This window comes from Peromyscus maniculatus, chromosome 6 (genome assembly GCF_049852395.1).
Source record: "Peromyscus maniculatus bairdii isolate BWxNUB_F1_BW_parent chromosome 6, HU_Pman_BW_mat_3.1, whole genome shotgun sequence".
In the NCBI taxonomy this organism is placed as follows: Eukaryota; Metazoa; Chordata; class Mammalia; order Rodentia; family Cricetidae; genus Peromyscus; species Peromyscus maniculatus.
The window spans coordinates 72,988,854-73,009,796 of NC_134857.1; the positions used below are offsets into that span (position 1 = coordinate 72,988,854).

General features: G+C 41.5%; 1 pseudogene; it reads left to right on the plus strand.

The window, feature by feature from the left end:
- Positions 1-5,150: 5,150 nt before the first annotated feature.
- On the plus strand, positions 5,151-6,230 carry LOC143273751 (speckle-type POZ protein pseudogene; annotated as a pseudogene).
- Positions 6,231-20,943: the final 14,713 nt, after the last annotated feature.

Sequence of the window (20,943 nt, forward strand, 5' to 3'; positions counted from 1 at the left end):
AGGCAAAGCGACAGTCTACAGAATGGGGAAAGATCTTCACCAACCCCACATGTGACAGAGGACTGATATCCAGAATATATAAGGAACTCAAGAAATTAGACATCAAAAAGACCAACCGTCCAATTAAGAAATGGGCTATGGAACTACACAGAGAATTCTCAACAGAGGAAACTCAAATGGCTGAAAGACATTTAAGGAATTGCTCAACATCCCTAATCATCAGGGAAATGCAAATCAAAACAACTCTGAGATACCACCTTATGCCTGTCAGAATGGCTAAGATCAAAAACACTGAGGAGGACACTTTATGCTGGAGAGGATGTGGAACTAGGGGAACTCTCCTTCACTGCTGGTGGGAATGCAAGCTTGTACAACCACTTTGGAAATCAATATGGCGCTTTCTTAGAAAATTGGGAATCAATCTCCCCCAAGATCCAGCTATACCACTCTTGGGCATATACCCAAGAAATACTCAATCATACCACAAGAGCACTTGCTCAGTTATGTTTATATCAGCATTGTTTGTAATAGCCAAAACCAGGAAACAACCTAGATGCCCTTCAACTGAGGAATGGATAAATAAATTGTGGCACATATACACAATGGAACACTACTCAGCAGAGAAAAACAATGACATCATGAGGTTTGCAGGCAAAGGGATGGCTCTAGAAAAAATCATCCTGAGTGAGGTAACCCAGACTCAGAAAGACAAATAGGGTATGTACTCACTCATAGGAGGATACTAGATGTGGAACAAGGATGACTGGACTGCTACTTACATCACCAGTGAAGCTACCTGGAAAACGGGACCCCAAGAAAGACACGGGGATCACCCAATGATGGAGAAATGGATGAGATCTACATGAACAGCCTGGACATGAGTGGGAGCAATGAACGGTGAGGGTCGAAGGAAAGAGAGCAGGAGATCCCACCTCGACCAAGAACAGAGAGGGAGAACAAGGAATAGGAGACCATGGTAAATGAAGACCACATGAGAAAAGGAAGAAACAAAGAGCTAAAGAGGCCCACAGAAATCCACAAAGATACCCCCACAAAAGACTGCTGGCAATGGCCGAGAGACAGCCAGGACTGACCTACTCTGGTGATGGGATGGCCAAACACCCTAATAGTTGGGCCAGAAACCCCATCCAAGGACTGAGGAATCTGGATGCAGACATCCACAGCTTGGCCCCCGGGTGGAGTGCTGGGAGTCTAATTAGCGAGAAAGAAGAGGGATTATATGAGTGAGAATTGTTAAAACCAAGGTTGGATAAAGCACACGGACAAATAGCCAAACTAATGGAAACACATGAACTATGAACCAAAGGCTAAGGGGCCCCCAACTGGATCAGGCCCTCTGAATAAGTGAGACAGTTGATTGGCTTGATCTATTTGGGAGGCATCTAGGCAGTGGTACTAGGTCCTGGGCTCGCTGCATGAGATAGCTTTTTGAAACCTGGGACTTATAAAGGGATGCTTGGCTCAGTCTGGGAGGAGGGGACTGGACCTGCCTGGACTGAGTCTATCAGGTAGATCTCAGTCCTCAGGTGTGGCCTTGCTCTGGAGGTGGTGGCAATGGGGGTGAGCTGGGGGGAAGGGGAGGGGGGAGGAAGGGGGAGAACAAGGGAATCTGTGGTTGTTATGTAGAACTGAATAGTATTGTAAAATAAAATAAAAAAGAATAAAAAATTATGTCTAAGAAAAAAATGAAAGAAAGAAATAGGAATAAATTCATGATTACCTCTGAATTCCTGCTAATATATTTCAGGTGCCAATGATTTAGTGTAGATGTACCCAACCATCTTATTAAAATAAGAAACACAGAACCAATGTAAAAGAGAAAGCCAAGAGGTCAGAGCTCAGAGCTAAAATCTTTCCTCCTGCAGTGCTCCTACCTCTCCGAAAGACACCTACTTCCTGTGTGTTTGTTTTTAATGTAATCTTTCTGTTCTGCCTTCTCATTGGTTGTAAACCCAAACACATGACTGCCTTGTCACTGTAAGTACAGCCCTCTAGGTCTTAAAGGCATATGTCTCCAATGCTGGCTGTATCCCTGAACACACAGAGATCTATGGGATTAAAGGCGTGTGCCACCACTGCCACGCTCTTTCTATGGCTCTAATAGCTCTGACCCCCTGGCAACTTTATTTATTAACATACAATTAAAATCACATTTCATTACAAATAGAATACCACCATAATTTAGAAAGGATTTAGTCTTTCAGAGCTGTTCCATCCTCTTTAAGAAAGTAACTGTGATGGTATGGAGAAATGGTTCAGCAGTCAAAGGTGTTGAATACCTTTCCAGAAGACTGCCATCCAACTCACTTCATTAACAAGTCAGCTGACAACAGTCAATAATGCAGTTATCCAGTTATCCAGGGGATCCAACAGCTTCTTTCAGCCTCTGAGGTACCGTATGCTCATGGTGCACTGACCCACCTGTGTAAGAGGGACCAGACATTAGCAGGCCCCCAGAAGAAAGCACAACTGTCTCCATGAAGGAAGTACCATTCAAGGAGTAAAACCCAGCACTTTTGTAAAAAAAAAAAAAAAAAAAAAAAACCAGTAACACCTGCCATAGCTAAAACAAAGCCTTCATCTACCAACATCCATAGTTCTAGGGATATCTCTAAATGTTCTAACCTTGCTTGAAATATAGTAACACTTTTGGCTTCCTTAGTGCCACTTTGGGCTATCTTCTTATTAACTGAAGTTTGTCAACCCAGAATATGGGGATTTTTCTTAAATCCCACACTCAGAAAGGCTCAAAGCTACACTAGAATCCCAAATACCTCATGTGTTTGCCAGCTGGCTAAGAAGGATTTCTAGTTTCCTAAATCCATTTTCAAACAATTTCTTCTCTCTCTGTGTCTCTCTCTGTCTCTGCCTCTCTGTCTCTCTCTGTTTCTCTCTCTCTGTCTCTGTCTCTCTGTCTCTCTCTCTCTCTCTCAGTGTATGTTTGTCTATAAGTCTTTCTGCATGTTACTGTTAGTATAGTTTTGCTTCATTGACTGTTGGCTTTCTCTGTTGTGTGGACACCTCTGCTCCTTAAGGCTTTGTCTTCTCCTGGTGGGAATCTGAATCACATTGGCTATGTCATGTCCCCCAAAGAACTACCCACCTGAAATCAAAGCTACCATTCCTGGAATGAGAAATTATATGAAAAGATCTTGTAATTGAGACCCAGGCAGGAGTCAATTCCCCACTGAGATAATTGCTCCCACTCTGCAGAAGCATGCTCATGGAAGCTCCGGACTTACAGGTGGAGCACTTCTCTTACAAATGAGGGGTCTTGCAGGAATTTTCTAACTTCATTACAAATGAGATATTTGAGGGAAAGGGTACCTGCCACCCTGGTCCTGAACACATACAGAAAAGTCACAGAGGCTACTAGTTAGCTACCTGCCAAAGGTTCCTAAATGAGGAACCAAATATTCAGAGATCAAAACCAATTGATTGATTTATCGTGGATTGAGAGGTGAGCACCATTTGAACCAGAATTTCGGGAGAGCTAGACTGGGAATTGCTGAGGTGATTGAATCACTGAAGGCATTTTTCTGTCCTCAAGGCTTAGTGAATCCCTCTAGACATGATGAACTAGAGAGAAGTGATAGATGTGGGGAGCATTTTACAGATCACATTCTAAGAACTGTTTCAAAATGCCTTCTTCAGTAACTGTTGAATATTTTCTGCACCCTGTGAAAACCAGAATACTGTCTCACTTTTAAGGCCCATTAGAGTAAGCATGGAAGTTCAAAGTTTAAAGAGGACAGAACTCACCAGTGGAGGATGAAAATTATGAGGTATTGAGAATCTGAATCATGGCAGTCTGTTTCATGGAACTGAGAATTGAGGATCTTCTCATAGTGGATCAAGAACAGTTTTTCCAAGGAGGATTATCTGAGGGGGAGGGGCAAGATCACCAATGAAAGTGTGTGGAGCCATCCCAGGGAATGTGAGTCTGGATGAAAGAAGACTGCCACTTTCAGAGTTGCTGCCTGGCTCTGCTTCTTGACCACCATATATGAATTCTTCCACCCCGACCTCCATGTTGTGAAAACTGAGACCCCTGACAGGGTAAGGAACCACCTCTTTCCTGTTCATGATAGTGGGAAAAATTTGTGTAAAACTGAGAGAAGAGGAAGTAACAGCTATATAGGAATGGATGCCTACCCTATTTTATTTAAGGTGAACCAAAATATGCAAAATACCCTTGTGGTAGTTTTTGTTGGTTCCCAACTTAAAAGATATGGAATTAACTAAAACCCTAAAGTGGAGGTCATAATAGTGAGAAGTGTTTTGTTTCATTTGATGTGGGTAGATCCATTTCAAGGACAGACTTTGGAAGTAAAAAGAAAGAACCATCTAATCCGGATCTCAGGGCCTGAAAACACACACCTTTAATCCAGATCTTGAGGTTGGAAGACACACCCTAAATTTGGCCACACCCTCTGCTGGAAGCATATAAAAGGACATGGAACCCAGAAGCTCTTACTATTTGACTGCTTGCCATCACCTTGCTGCAAGTCCATCCCATCCCTGGCAATAGAGAATATTTGGAACACCAGCATATAGTGAAGTCCAGCAGACACATCCAAAGTCCTGGGCTGAGTAAGTACTGGAATCTTAGTCTTTCCCTTTAAAGGCAATTTGGGATTAGCAGGACTGCATCCCAAAATCATTCTAACAAATCCCAATTGTTTATATATATATATATATATATATATATATATATATATATATATATATATATATATATATATACTTTGCATATATTCTGTTCCTCTAGAGAACCCTCTTGCAACATTTTATATATGAATTACCAGAATTAATGATCAAAACTATCCAAAAGTTGTGTATAATTGTCAAAACAAGTCACCTATTGACCTAAGATTCAATCTATAAAATAATGGAGTGATGTAAAGGTTATCAAGTAGCCTAGATTGTGTCCTCTAAAATTAGTATTGAAATCTGGATAGAAAATATCAGAGACCCAAGTTTTCTGCCTCGTAGAAGAGGAAAGAGATGAGAAACAAAAACTAAAAACCAAAATCCTGTCTGTTATTGCGTCTCTCAGGGTGAAGAGAAAACAATTGCTAGTTCTTCAATTTCAATCCAGTTGAAACTTCAAACTACCTGCAGGAGAAATGGCAGGAGATGAGATCGCCCAGAGATGGGACCACACACAAATCAGCATTCAGGATTTCTCCTACAGGTGGACCATCAGCAACTTCCCCTTTGTTGCTGAGGAAATGCGGCAAAGCATTAGAAGCCCCACTTTCTCAATAGGAGCCAATGACAAATGGTGTTTGAGAGTACACCCGAATGGAGTCGATGAAGAAAGTGCAGATTACCTGTCAGTTTACCTAGTGTTGCTCAGTTCTCTAAAGAGTCCTGTTTGGGCAAAGTTCCAGTTCTGGATCATAAGCAATGAAGGAGAGAAAACGAGTGTCAAAAAGAGCCCAAGAGCTTTTAGATTCGTTCCAGGCCAGGACTGGGGTTACAAAAAGTTTGTTCTTCGAGATTTTCTCTTGTCCCATGCATTTTGGCTTCTCCCAGATGACCAGCTCACCCTTGTCTGCAAGGTGAGCGTGGCCCAGGTCTCCTTGAGCCTTTCTGAGCAGAACAAGAAGCCGGGAATTCTGGTTCCCAGATGCACACTGGCAGATGAAGTAGGAGAGCTGTGGAAGAATTCCCAGTTCACAGACTGTTGCCTAGTGGTAGCTGGCCAGGAATTCTGGGCTCACAAGGCCATCTTAGCAGTTCGCTCTCCAGTTTTCAGAGCCATGTTTCAAAATGACATGGAGGAGAGCAGGAAGAATCGCATTGAGATCCCTGACCTGGAGCCACAAGTCTTCAAGGCAATGATGAACTTCATTTACACAGGAACAGCACCAGACCTGGACAGCATGGCAGCTGCCTTGCTGGCAGCTGCTGACAAGTATGGCCTGGAGCGTTTGAAGGTCATGTGTGAGGATGCCCTCTTCAGGGACCTCTCTGTAGAAAATGCTGCCCACACTCTCTTCCTGGCTGACCTCCACAGCTCAGGGCAGCTGAAAACCCAGACACTGGATTTCATTACAGCTCATGCTTCTGAGGTTTCTGAGACTTCAGACTGGAAGACAATGGTGGGCTCATATCCCCACTTAGTGGTTGAAGCTTATGGTTCCAGGCCTGCTCACTGCCCTTTCCTGGAGCACCCTATCAAATGCTTGAAGCGATCCTAAGACCTGGTAAACCTTGTCCTACACTTGTCTCCCAGAAGCAGCAGTCATGGTGTTACCAATGATACAGGGGTAGACTATGGGATGTGTGGAAAATTTCCAGTGAAACTAGGGAATAACAGCATGGTGGCTGAAGCTTAATACAGATGTAAAGGAGTCAATGTCAGGTTGAGGGAGGGGGAGTCTTCCACTATGGTACAATGTACACATCCTCTACCTAGTTGTTATACTGCTTTGATTTTTTTCTAAGGAGTTAGAATGTGAAATTCATTTTAACTGCTGGCACCAAGAACGTTACAACAGGGTGTCTTTGGAGAAACCTATCTGGATTGGACAGAGCAGAAGATATGATCAAGGACTCAGAAAGGAGAAAACAAACATGAATGTTTGGTTACAAGAGAAGCAAAGATAATGAACAAAGTTTTTCTCCAAACTCAGGGTTTGGGACAGGGGAGATGACTCAGTTGGCAAAAACAATTGTTGATCTTGCAGAGGACCTTTTCTTCAGTCCTCCTCTTGTCTCCATGGGCACATCCATCTCAAGTAATTAAAATACCCTAATAAAATGTCATATCATATGAATAAAAATTGTAAAATCAGCTTATGGGTTCCAGTGGTGTTTCTGTTTGAAAATGGCCATTTTATTCCATCCAGCTGTGCTCTGCAGTATAATTTGGTGCAGTGTCTTCACTGACACACATACACACAATCAATGAGACAATACCTAATGAATTCTGTTATACTCAGAGATTGGTGCCTAGTCCAATGGACATCAGTTGGGATTTCTCCAACAGCTGTTGGGAGCAGATACTGAGATTCATAGCCAAACATTGATCAGAACTCAGTGAACTTCAAGGAAGAGGGAAAAGCCGGGTTGTAGGAGGCATCAAAGACATAAGGGGTACAGAATTCATAGAGTCAACTAAACAGGGTTCATAGGGGCTCACAGACACTGAAGAGGCCATCACAAAGCCTGCATGTGTCTGTACTAAGTCCTTTGTGTACATACTGTGCTTGTTTAGCTCAGGGGGTTTGTGGGAGTCCTAACAGCAGGAGTGTGTGGCAGTCTCTGAACTGTCAGATATTGGCTCCTTCTGAGTTGGCTCCTCCAGGGTGTGCTCATTTTAATCTAGGCATTCATGCTTGCCTTTATCAATTGCTGCAAACACTTCAGGGGACTCTGACAATTCCACACGAAAAGGAAACATATTAGAAAGTTATTTGGCCTCTCAAGTCTGGAGGAATGTCTTGTTAAAGCATTTTCTGTGTGGACATATAGGAGAGGTGTGTCATGGGGCTATTCCCCATGGTTTAGTATTTGTTTGATACTTCACCTGATTCCTCCTGTCTGTTCAGGTGTATGAATATGTGCTAGACAGTGTGTGATTGTGTGTGTGTGTTTCATTGGGCTTCCCTCAGCTTTGTTTTCCTTTAATGAACAGTGGCTCTGTCAGCTAGGAGGCCATCCCATTCCAGGCTTAATACATGTACCTCCTACTGTTGGGAATCTGAGTATTTTTGTAACTAAATCAGTTTGCCCTGTGAAAACCCTACCAACGGGAAAAAGAAAAGCTCCACCTGTGCCTCTCCATAAATGAGAGACATTATGAGCAAAGCCTAAGCTTACTGTCCAAGGTTTCTTAGTTCCTCTGTGACAAGTTACACCTGCCCTCTAGGAGCATGCTCATTGAAGCACAGGACTCACAATTTAGAGCACATTTCTTACAAACAATGTTTCTTGAAGTGATCACCAACAAAAACCTTCAAATGACACATATGATGGAGGGATGTCTACTCCAGTGACTCTGAACTCTTATGGGAAAGAGTTCTAATGCTACTAATTAGTCATCTGCAAAAGTCTATCAGATGAATAAATAATCAAGGAGTCAAAACCAATTATGATTTATCCCATATTGACAGAATGTAGTGTTGCAGCCAGACTTACAGAAGAGCCAGACTGGGAATGGCTGAGCTGATTGAATCTGAATTTATTTCTGTGTGCTTTAGGCTTAGAGAGTCTCTCTAAGACAGGACTAACTGGGGAGATATGAGGTGAAGGGAACATATCGCTGATCACAATACAGAGGAGGATCCATTCAAAGCCCTTCTCTCTATGGTTTCTTTTGATCACATTCTGCACTTCATGGAAATGAGCAAAATCTTTCACCTTTAAAGACCAGCAAAATGAGCATGGCAGTTCTAAGTTTAAGGATAGAACCCACCAGTGGAGGATAAAGAATATGAGCTAATGAAAAGCTGAATCTGGTCAATCTAAGTGGTTGACTTTAGAAGGATTTAGGATATTTATAAACCACACCCTTAGATGGATCTGGAAGACTGATTCTAAGTTGGATTATATGAGAGCCATGTGAAAGACCACCACTAAAGTTTGTGGAGTCATCCAGGAACTGTGTGTCTGGATGGAATAAAATGCAGGAAAGAAGAGAGCCATCTCAGGGGTTCCTGGCTCTCCTTTCCACTCACCATGTATGAGCTCTTCACCTGCTATCCATGTTGTGAAAACCAAGTCAACTGACAACTTAAGAAAAACACCTCTTCCCTGATGGTCTTCATAGCTGCCATCATTGTAATATCATCACAAGGGTAAATAATAGCTTTGCAAATGTTGACATAATCCCTCATTGTTGGAATAATGACTGCATGGTCAGGCCTGTCACAGAAATACCCTAGTTGCTGGTACCAACTTCTCTCTTAGTCAGTGTTCTATTGCTATGAAAAGACACTATGACCACAGCTACTCTTATCAAAGAAAATATTTAATTGAGGCTGTCAGTTTTAGAGGTTTATTCCATTATCAACATGGAAGCTTGGCAGCAAGCAGGCAGACATGGTACTAGAGAGGTAGCTGAGAGTTGCATATCCAAATGCAGGCAGACAGAAGAAAAGAAAGAGACCTTGCTTGGCTTGAGCATTTAAAAGCCCCAAGGCCATCCCCAGTGACACACTTTCTCCAACAAGGCCACACTTTCTTCAACAAGGCCCCATCTCCGAATCCCTGTCAAGTGGTAACACTTCCTAATGCCAAGTATTCAAATATATGAGTTTATGAGGGCCCTGCCTATTCAAACCACTACATATACCATAATTATCTTTCTGGATATGGGTTATGACACTCAGCATATTTCTAGTTCCACTCATTTGCCTACAAATATCATGATGTCCTTTTTTAACAGCTGGGTAAAACTCCATTATGTAAATATACCTCATTTTCATTATCCATTTCTCTGTTGAGGGACATCTAGGTTGTTTCCTATATTCTGGATATTATGATTAGAGCAGCAAAGAACATGCTTGACCAAGTGTCCCTGTGGTAGAAAGAAGCATTTTAGAGTATTTGCCCAACAGTTGTGTAGGCAGATATTGAGGTAAATTGATCTTTCTGAGGAGACACCATACTGATTTACACTGTGGCTTCACTAGTTTGGACTCCCACCACCCCTGTACGATTGTTTCCTTAGCTACACACCTTACCAGCATGAACTGTCACTTGTGTTACTGATTTAGCCATTCTGACAGATGTGAGGTCAAATTTCAAGTTAGTTTTGGTTTGCATATCCCTGATGGCTAAGAATATTAAACATTCCTTTAATGATTCTCAGTCATCTAAATTTTGGTTTAGATCTGTAGCCCTTATTTAATTGGATAATCTGTTTTTTTTTTAAATCAGACTCCCTGGGATTTTTTTGTTTGTTTGTTTGTTTTGGGTTATTTTTAGGGGGATAGATTTTTGACAAAGGATTTCTCTGTATAAAAACCCAAGGGGTCCTAGAACTCATTTTGTTGATCACTCTGTCCTTTAATCCACCTGCCTCTGCCTCTGGAATATTTGGATTAAAGGTATGCACCACCATGCCAGGCACGAGGTATCATATATAATATATGAAATATAATAATATATAATATATATTAACCGTCTATCAGAGGTAGTGTTAGTAAAAATCTTTTCCCATTTTTTACGCTACTGCTCTTTCCAAATGACTGATTATTTTGCCTTGTAGAAGCTTTTCAGTTTCATGAGGTCCCATTTACTACTTGTTGATCCTGGTGCCTAAACTCTCAGTGTTCTGTCCAGAAAGTCTTCTCCTGTGCCAATGAGTTCAAAGCTATTCCCCAAATTCTCTACTATCATGTTCAGTGTATCTAGTTTTATGTTGTGTTCTTTGATCCATTGGGAGATGTGTTTTGTGCAAGATATAGGTATGGATCTACTTGCCTTCTTCAACATACAGTCATCCAGTTTGACTGGCCCCATTTGATGAAGAGGCTGTTTGTTTTCCAGAGTGAATATTTGGATTTATAAAAAAAAATCAGTTATCTGTACATGTGTAGGTTTACATCTGGATAGTCAATTTGATTCTGTTGTTCAACACGTTTGTTTTTATGTCAATTCCATGATGTTTTTATTACTAGAGCTTTGTACTATATCTTGAGATGTAGAATGGTGAAACCTCCTGCAGTTCTTTAATTGCTCAGGTTTGTTTTGGCTATCCTGTTTTGTTTTTTTTCAATTCCTTATGAAGCTCAGAATTGTCCTTTCAATATATATGAAGAATTGTGTTAGAATTTTGATGGGGAATTCACTGAATCTGTAGATTGCTCTTTGTAGGGTGGCCATTTTTACTGTTAATCCTACGGATTCATGAGCATGGGAGATCTTTCCATCTCCTAATATCTATGCCAATTTCTTTCTTCAAAGACTTGAAATTTTTAATCATACAAGTCTTTTACTTGCTTGGTTAGATTTAGCCCAATTTTATAGTACTTGAGACTATTGTGAAGGGTGTTTCTCTGATTCATTTTCAGTTTGCTTCTCATTTCTCTATAGAAGGGCTACTGAATTTCTTTTGTTGTTAATCTTTATCCAGCTATTTTGTTGAAGGTGTTTATCAGCTGTAGGAGTTCTGTGATAGAATTTTTCGGGCCACCTATGTATACTCTCATATCATCTGCAAATACCAATATTTTGACTTCTTCATTTCCAGTTTGTACCCCTGTGAACTCAGTCAGTTTCCTTATTGCTGAGTCAAGACTTCAAGCACTATATTGAATAGGCATGGAGAGAGTAGACAACATTGTCTCACAACTATTTTTAGTGGAATTGCTTTGAATTTCTCTCCATTTAAGCTGATGCTTTGTACGGTCTTGCTGTAAACTGTCTTTTTTATGTTTAGATATGTGCCTTGTATCCCTAACCTCTCTAGAACATTGACCAAGAAGAGGTGTGGGATTTAGTCAAAGGCTTTGTCTATTTGTAATGAGATGATCATGAGGTTTTCTACTGGTAGTTTGTATGGTGGATCACACTTACTGATTTTCCTCTATTGAAAAGTATTTCTGGTATGAAGCCTACTTGATCATGGCAATTCATATTGTTGATGTGTTCTTGGATTCATTTCAAAGATTTTTTTTTTAGTATATTTCCATCTATGTGCATAAGGGAAATTGTTCAGTAGTTCTCTTTTTTGGGGGTGTTTTGTATGGTTTGGGTATCATGGTAACTGTGGTCCCATATAATGAATCAGCCACTGTTTCTTCTGTTTGTATTTTATGGAATAATATGAGGAGTATTGATGTTAATTCTGCTTTGGAAATCTGATAGAATTTGGTACTACAGCCATCTTATCCTGCTTTTTGGGTCTTTTTGTTTATTGATTGATTATGGTTGTTGTTGTGGTTCTTGTTTGGTGAGGTCTTTGGGCCCCTCCTAGTGAACCTCCACTCCTCAAGACAAACACTGTTTTCATTGACCTCATTCTAAATGCCTTTGTCCAGTTTGAATTACCTGTGAATGGAGCATGAGTGGACTCTTGCATGTTGAGATGCTTCTCTGAACTGGAGCTGTAAGATTCACCCAGGCTGCTGTATGGGAAAGTCCTTTTCATCATCCCTGCAGTGCTGACAGTAACCTGGATTGCTTCTACTTCAGCACTAGGACAATGGAAGACACTGGGCAGACTCTTGCTTTACTTTTTATTCATTTCTAGTGGCACTATCCTAGGAGTGGAATTGTGGAACTATGGCATCCTGTTATGCTTCAGGTTTGGAGGGACTGTCTATTTAGTAATTTTATCAACTTAGATTTTCCAGACCAGAAAATGAAGATCCCAGTTTCTCCTCAGACTCAACAGTCATGGCTCTGACAGATTTTTAAAGATAATAGTGATAGATAATTGTTAATTTTTATCTCTCAGTTTACTAATAAAATTGAAGGCCTCTTCATTTTCTTATTCATCATTTACAAATTCCCCTTAATGATTAGGTCTTTACTCAACTCTTGTTTTAAAAATTATGCTGGACCTTTGTTTGGGGGTTCACTTTTATTTAAATTTCACATGCTCCAGAAGTTCATACATGAGGTGTGTAAGCATGTGTTGCTATTCTGGGGGTGGCAAGGTGTCAGTATCCTAACTGTTGGGAAGTCTGGCTATACCTTGAGTTACTAAGACATTTATGGTGGCTGGAGCTACCGTGGGACACCTCAGCTCTATAGGGAAAGGTGTGCTGAATGCTTGTGGAGTCAGGCTATACCTTGAGCTGCTAGGACAGCTCTAGCTATACCTTGAGTTGGTGTGTAGTGAAGGATGGTCTCCCCACAAGTTATAACAATCCTGCTCTTCTCTTGGAGAGCTCCTACAGCTGAGCTTTACTCAGTCCCCACTTAAGAGGGTTTCTCAGCAGAACTCTAATTCTTCTATGACCAAAGATGCTGCTTCTTTTGCTTCACTCTGCTAAAGGGGAAACCCCTAGAGAAAGGTAACAATCTCCTTTGGCAACAGTGAAAACTTGTTATTTTTCTGCTCTATGTTGCCCAGTCTCCTAAGACACCTATCAGCAAGGTTCTTCTGTTCTGCTCCACCTAGCTCAGCCTCCTAAGGAAATGTCTGTGCCAAGTTGTTGTGCTCAGTCCTCTACATATCATCTAAGCAAGGTTCATCTTCTCTGCCCCAGCAAATGAAGATCTTCACACCCAAGATTTTTTGAGAAAGAAATTTATTTGGGAAGGAGAAATCCAAGGGAGTGGCTGCCTCTGCCAGGATGAGAAAGAACAGATGACAACTAAACAGGGAGGTGGTTTATTTAAGATTTTTTTTTTTTTTTGGTTTTTCGAGACAGGGTTTCTCTGTGTAGCTTTGCGCCTTTCCTGGAACTCGCTTTGGAGACCAGGCTGGCCTTAAACTCACAGAGATCCGCCTGCCTCTGCCTCCCGAGTGCTGGGATTAAAGGCGTGCACCACCAGGTCTGGCTGATATAAGATTTCTTAGGTGTGGAGTTTCTCCAAGGAGAGGGTTTTCTGTTCAGTCATTGGATAGTTTCAGGGTCAGAGGTGGCCCTGATTTCAGAGTCAAACTGTGTTACTTTCAGTGGCTTTTCTAAGCCTTTTGCCTCTAATTCTAAGGCCAGGATATATTTTTTCACTAGCTTTGAATCTAGGGATAAAGTGTGTTTCTTTGGCACTGGTTTCAGAATCAGGGCATGTTTCTTTGATTCTGGATTCAGGGATAAAATGTTTCTTTCACTGGAGCAGGCAAAGAGCAACAGCAGAGGGTATGGCTGAATTTAGGGTGTGCCTTCTAGCATCAAGATATGGATTAAAGGTGTGTGTGTGTGTGTGTCTTCAGGCCGTGAGATCCAGATTATATGTTTATCTCTTCCTACCTCCAAATACAGAATGGAAGTGGATCTAACTCTGCTACTTATACAGAAAATCTCAGAGATGTGTCCTCCATTTTAGGATTTTAGTTCTTTCCATAGGAAGTCAAAATGGGAACCAAGATTAAAAATCATAAGTGAATTTTGGTTTGTGTTATGTGAAGTCCTAAACACTTCTCAATTCAATCATGTTGACTGATTAGATCAGCCACTAAATACCTTATATGTCACATTTTAAACTGTGAGTTCTGTCCTCTTCAAACTTTGAACTTACATGCTGACTCTGTAGAGCCTTAAAAATGAGAAAGTATTCTGATTTCCAGCAGAAAATGTATATATTTTTTATTTTTTGCATTTATCTTTATTACATGTATTTATATAATTTTATTATTAATTTAACTTTACTTATCAGTCATACTTTCCCCTGTTCTCCCTCCTCCTAAACCCTAGTATTCCCCCCAATGCACCCTCATTCCCACCACCTCCAAGGCAAGATCTCCCCTGGGGATTCAGTTCAGCCTGGTAGATTCAGTAGAGGCAGGTCCAGTCCCCTCCTCCCTACACCAAGGCTAGGAAAATGTCACAGCATAGGCCCTAGGTTCCAAAAAGCCAGTTCATGCACCAAGGACAGGTCCCTGTCCCACCGCTTGGGGGCCTCGTAAATAGTTCAAGGTAATCAACTGTCTCACTTATCCAGAGGGCCTGTTCCAGTTTCATGGGGGCTCCTCAGCTATTGGTTCACAGTTCATGTGTTTCCTCTAGTTTGGCTATTTGTCCCTGTGATTTTTCCAATTATAATAGCAATACCTCACACTCATATAATCCCTCCTTTCTCTCACCGATTGGACTCCTGGAGCTCCATCTGGGTCCTAGCCATGGATCTCTGCATCTGCTTCCATCAGTCACTGGATAAGAGCTCTATCATGACAGTGAGGGTGTTTGGCCATCTGATGACCAGTGTAGGTAAGCTCGTGATTTCTTTTGACCATTGCCAGTAGTCTATAGTGGAGGTATCTTTGTGGATTTCTGGGGAAGTCTTTAGCACTCTGTTTCTTCCTGTTTACATGGGGGCCTTCATTTATCATTGTATTGTTTTCCTTGTTCTCCCACTCTGCTCCTGATCCAGTAAGGACCTTCTGCTCCCCTAAGCTCTTTTTCCCCTGACCCTTGCCCTCTATTACACTCCCTCATATCCAGTTTGATCATGTAGATCTCATCCATTTCTCTGTCATTTGACAATCCCTGTGTCTTTCTTAAGGTCCTCTTTACTAGGTAGCCTCCCTGGAGTTGTGATTTGCAGTCTAGTTATCCTTTGCTTTACATCTAGTATCCACTTGTGAGTGAGTACATACCATGTTTGTCTTTCTGAGTCTGGGTTACCTCACTCAGGATGATTTTTTCTAGTTCAATCCATCTGCCTGCAAACCTCATGATGTCATTGTTTTTCTCTGCTGAGTAGTACTCTATTGTGTATATGTACCACATTTTATTTATCCATTCTTCATAACTGGATGTGAACATGTAGAAGACTGCAAATAGATCCATATCTGTCACCGTGCACAAAACTTAAGTCCAAGTGAATCAAAGACCTCAACATAAATCCAGTTACTTCTGAACCTGATAGAGGAGAAAGTAGGTCTCATCCACTACTCCTTCACAGGGTCATCCATGTGTCCCACCTAGGGTCTTTCCCTGTTAGCTACCCTCACTGGAGTTGTGGGCTGCAGTCTGGCCACCCCTTCCCTCACATCTAGTAGCCATTCATGAGTGAGTACATACTATGTTTGTCTTTGTGAGTCTGGGTTACCTCACTCAAGGTGATATTTTCTAGTTCCATCTATATGCTTGCAAATTTCATGATATTTTTTTTTTACTGTTGACTAGTACTCCGTTGTGTATTTGTGCCATATTTTCTTATTCTATTCTTCAGTTGAGGGGTATCTAGGTTGTTTCCAGGTTCTGGCTATTGTGAATAATGCTGATATGAACATAGATGAGCATGTGTCCTTGTTGTAAGATTGAGCATTCCTTGTGTATATGCCCAAGAGTGGTATAACTGGGTCTTGAAGAAGACTTATTCTTAATTTTCTGAGAAACTGCCATGCTGAATTTCATAGTGGCTATACAATTCTGCATTCCCACCAACAGTGGAGGAGTGATCCCCTTGCTCCACATCCTCTCCAACATAAGCTGTCTTCAGTGTTTTTTATTTTAGCCATTCTGACAGGTGACCTTTGCCCTACAAAAGCTTCTCAGTTTCAAGAGGTCCCATGTATTAATTGTTGCTCTCGGTGTCTGTGCTACTGGTGTTATATTTAGGAAGTGATCTCTGGTGCCAATGTGTTCAAGAACCTGCGAAGAAATGGATGAGATCTACATGAGCAGACTGGGTGTGTATTGGGATTCAGAGGGCCAGGAGTTGGGATGAGGACATAGGGAAATGGGAGGGTCATCCTGGAACTTGGACAGAGTGGGAGGACAGGGAGGAAGATATCATGATAGATGAGGACATCATTGGAATAGGAAGAGGCAGGGTGGTCAGGAGGCTTGCAGGAATCCACAAGGATGACCCCACCTTGGTCTGCTGGCAGTGGTCCAGAAGGTGCCTGGACTGGTCTACTCTGGTGAGCGGCTTAGTAAATAACCTAGCTGTCATCATAGAGCCTTATCCAGTGACTGATGGAGGCAGATGGAGAGATCCACAGCGAGGCACCAGGCTGAGCTCCAGGAATTCAATTGATTTCAGAGAGGAGAGATTCTGTAGGCGAGAAACCTCGAGATCATGATGGGAGGATGTGCAGAGATGACCAGCCCCACTAGTCTAAGCCCATGAACTGTGGACTGGTGGCTGTGGAGCCCCCATGGCACTGGACTAGGTCCTCTGGATATTTAAGATGGTTTTTTGGCTTGAACTGTTTGGGGGGCACCCAGAGAGGGGGATCAGGATCTGTCACTGGTCTATGGGCAGGATTCTGGGAATCTGGTGCCTGTGGTGTAATGCCTTGTACAGCCTTGGTACAGTGGAATGGAGCTTGGATCTGCCTGGTCTCAGTGTGCTGGGCTCTGCTGACTCCCCATGGGAGAACTCGATTTGAGTGATGTGAAGATGTGAGGTGACTTGGGAAAGATGCAGGGGGATGGAGGAGAGGGATCTGTGGATGGTATGTTCAGTGTGTAGAAAATTTCTTAATAAAAAAAAGTAGAGAAAGTAGGAAGTAGTCTTGAATGCATTGGCACAGGAGATCACTTCCTAAATATAACACCAGTAGCACAGACACTGAGAGAAACAATTAATACATGGGACCTCTACAAACTGAGAAGTTTTTGTAGGGCAAAGGACATGGTCAACAAGACAAAGCAACAGCCTACAGAATGGGAAAATCCTCACCAACCCAAAATCTGACAGAGGACTGATATCCAGAATATATAAGGAACTCAAGAAATTAGACATCAAAATGACCAACAGTCCAATTGAGAAATGGCCTTTAGAACTAAAAAGAGAATTCTCAATAGAGGAAACTCAAATGGCTGAAAGACATTTAAGGAATTTCTCAACATCCCTAATCATCAGGGAAATGCAAATCAAAACAACTCTGAGATACCACCTTATGCCTGCCAGAATGGCTAAGATCAAAAACACTGAAGACACTTTATGCTGGAGAGGATGAGGAACTAGGGGAATTCTCCTCCACTGCTGGTGGGAATGCAAGCTTGTACAACCACTTTGGAAATCAATATGGCATTTTCTTAGAAAATTGGGTATCAATCTCCTTCAAGATCCAGCTATACCACTCTTGGGCATATACCCAAGAAATGCTCAATCATACCACAAGAGCATTTGCTCAGCTATGTTCATATCAGCATTGTTTGTAATAGCCAAAACCTGGAAACAACCTAGATGCCCTTCAACTGAAAAATGGGTAAATAAATTGTGGCACACATACACAATGGAATACTACTCAGCAGAGAAAAACATTGACATCATGAGTTTTGCAGGCAAATGGATGGATCTAGAAAAAATCATCCTGGGTGAGGTAACCCAGACTCAGAAAGACAAATATGGTATGTACTCACTCATAGGAGGATGTTAGAGGTGGAACAAGGATGACTGGACTGCTACTCACATCACCAATGAGGCTACCTGGAAAACGGTACCCCAAGAAAGACACGGAGAAATGGATGAGATCTACATGAACAGCCTGGACATGTGTGGGAGCAATGAAGGGCGAGGGTCGAGGGAAAGAGAGCAGGAGATCCCAGCTGGATCAAGAACAGAGAGGGAGAAAAAGGAATAAGAGACCATGGTAAATGAAGACCACATGAGAAAAGGAAGAAACAAAGAGCTAAAGAGGCCCACAGAAATCCACAAAGATACCCCCACAAAAGACTGCTGGCAATGGTCGAGAGACAGCCAGGACTGACTTACTCTGGTGATGGGATGGCCAAACACCCTAATAGTTGTGCCATAAACCCCATCCAAGGACTGAGGAATCTGGATGCAGACATCCACGGCTAGGCCCCAGGTGGAATGCTGGGAGTCTAATTAGTGAGAAAGAGGAGGGTTTATATGATCGAGAATTGTTGAAACCAAGGTTGGATAAAGCACAGGGACAAATAACCAAATGAATGGAAACACATGAACTATGAACCAAAGACTGAGGGTCCCCCAACTGGATCAGGCCCTCTGAATAGTTGAGACAGTCGACAGATATCAACCTAGCTCTGTCTACCAAGTGCTGGGATTAAAGGCGTGCACCACCACCGTCACACTCTTGCTATGGCTCTAATAGCTCTGACCCCTGGGCAACTGTAGATGTAACCAATCGTATTATTAAAATAAGAAACACAGAGCCAAGGTAAAAGAGAAAAGCCGAGAGGTCAGAGCTCAGAGATAAAATCTTACCTCCTGCAGTGCTCCTAGCTTCCCCGAGAGAGGGAGGTACTTCCTGTGTCCCTGTTTAAATAATCTTTCTGTTCTGCCTTCTCATTGGTTGTAAACCCAACCACATGACTGCCTCATCACTGCCTGTAAGTACCGCCCTCCAGGTCTTAAAGGCGTATGTCTCCAATACTGGCTGTATCCCTGAACACACAGAAATCTACCTAGCTCTTCTAACCACCACGCTCTTACTATGGCTCTAATAGCTCTGACCCCAGGGCAACTTTATTTATTAACATAAAATTAAAATAACATTTCAGTACAAATAAAATATCACCACATTTCCCCTTTTCTATTTTAATAAAAAGAAAAAAGGCAAAAGGTTATAACTAACAAAAGAAAAACTATATACAAAAGTACAATAACTATATACAATATATACAAGTAACAAATACCTAAACGATGTCTAGTCCATTTGTATTTGACAAATCAGAGAAAATAATTCCCTTATCTATCCTATTTTAGTAAGTCCAAAATGTATCTAATTCACTTTCTATCCTAATTAATCTTCAACTATAACTAACTAATCTTCAACTCCCTCAGAGACCCAAGAAGGAAATAATATTAGCTAACAAAAATAAAAACAGGAAGTGCACAAAAGCAACTTCCAAAAATTTTGTGAGTTGACAGAAACAGCCAGCTGCCTGGACAGTCACCTGAGGTTTCTCCACAGTGTTGGGGCATCATCTTCAGCCTATAGGCTTAGCATATCTGACAGACTCATTTGTGAAGTAGGTTGTACACAAGGTCAACAGTTCAACCTCACACTGGGTGAGAGCAGTCCATGTACCAGAAACACCTGAATTCCACTAATGTCATGTCATGATTCAGGATTTTAAATTCTGGAAATTGTTGATGGTTTTTGAATTCAGCTGTCCATTCTTCTTGGCTGTGTATATATGGCTTCATCTAAGCATGCCCTTCTCCACATCCCTCTATTAAATGCCAGTCTACTATTGAGAGGCGTGAGCTTTCAGTTGCTGTTCCATTGCACAACAGAAGCCATCGGCCCACTGCCTGTTCAGCTGCCTTCAAAGAAAAGGGCACTGTACCTTTTCCAGATTGTGAAGGCCACTCAGGGATGGTGCCATATTGTCCTGGCCTCAGAAGATGCCTTTTGATAAAGCCATAACCACACTTGTTTTGGCAGGAATCAGTAGTCCTTTGTTTCGTGTTCTGTCTGTCCATTTTGTCCTGTTGATTTGAGGATACTTTGTTGTCCAGTGGCTAACTTTTGCCACAATGAAAATTAACTCCATATGCAGTTTCTTCAATGCCCATATTTTCTCTGAAGTAGATTGGTACTGCCAGGAGCCGACATGTCTCAAAAAAGAAAAATTTCTAAGTTATTAAAATATTTTAAATGCCATATTCGTTAGATCTCTGAAGGGTTTGAAGATGACCTGTCTAAAATATATCTGCTCAATTTTTAAAACATATCTAATATGACTACAATTTCTATTGTAATGTCTAACTACTAACTTTCATTTCTTTATATCCTAATAGTTGGTAATAATGTAAAGTATTTAAAACTAGTAATTGTCTTTTTCTTTTCTTTCTTTCTTTTTTTTTTTTAAACAAGAACCTTAAATCTAATCTCCTTTGCTTAGCCTTTTCCCTAACCCTTGACAACTTGTAACCTACCCCCCTAAATAATGAAAATTATCCCAGACCCAAAACCCATTAAAAGAACCAAAAAACCACCCGCCCCACACCACTTCTTTGGCAATGTGGGTGTCATATTCTTAAAATTGCTTCCTGCTGGGTATGGGTGAAGTAATCTTTATCCTGAAAGAAAAATTTAGGTTAATTGTCAAATTCTAGGAAAGGTAACTATATCCTTCATTATTATCCAGTCTGTGTATAAAGCCAAAGTTCAGGGTTTATCTCAAGTCCTTATTCAAGTAGTCTTTGAGACTGGATCATCTCAGCTAGTCATCTCAAAATTGCTCTGAGCACCTTGTAGTTCAAAGCTGATCTGTAGATGATGTTTGTCAGTTTAGTGATATTATTATTGTCCACGTGGAATTGTTGTTGTTGTTGTTGTTGTGGGGCCCCATCTTCTTTCCGGAGACTTCAGTTGATGTTAGGCCTGGCCGTGATTTC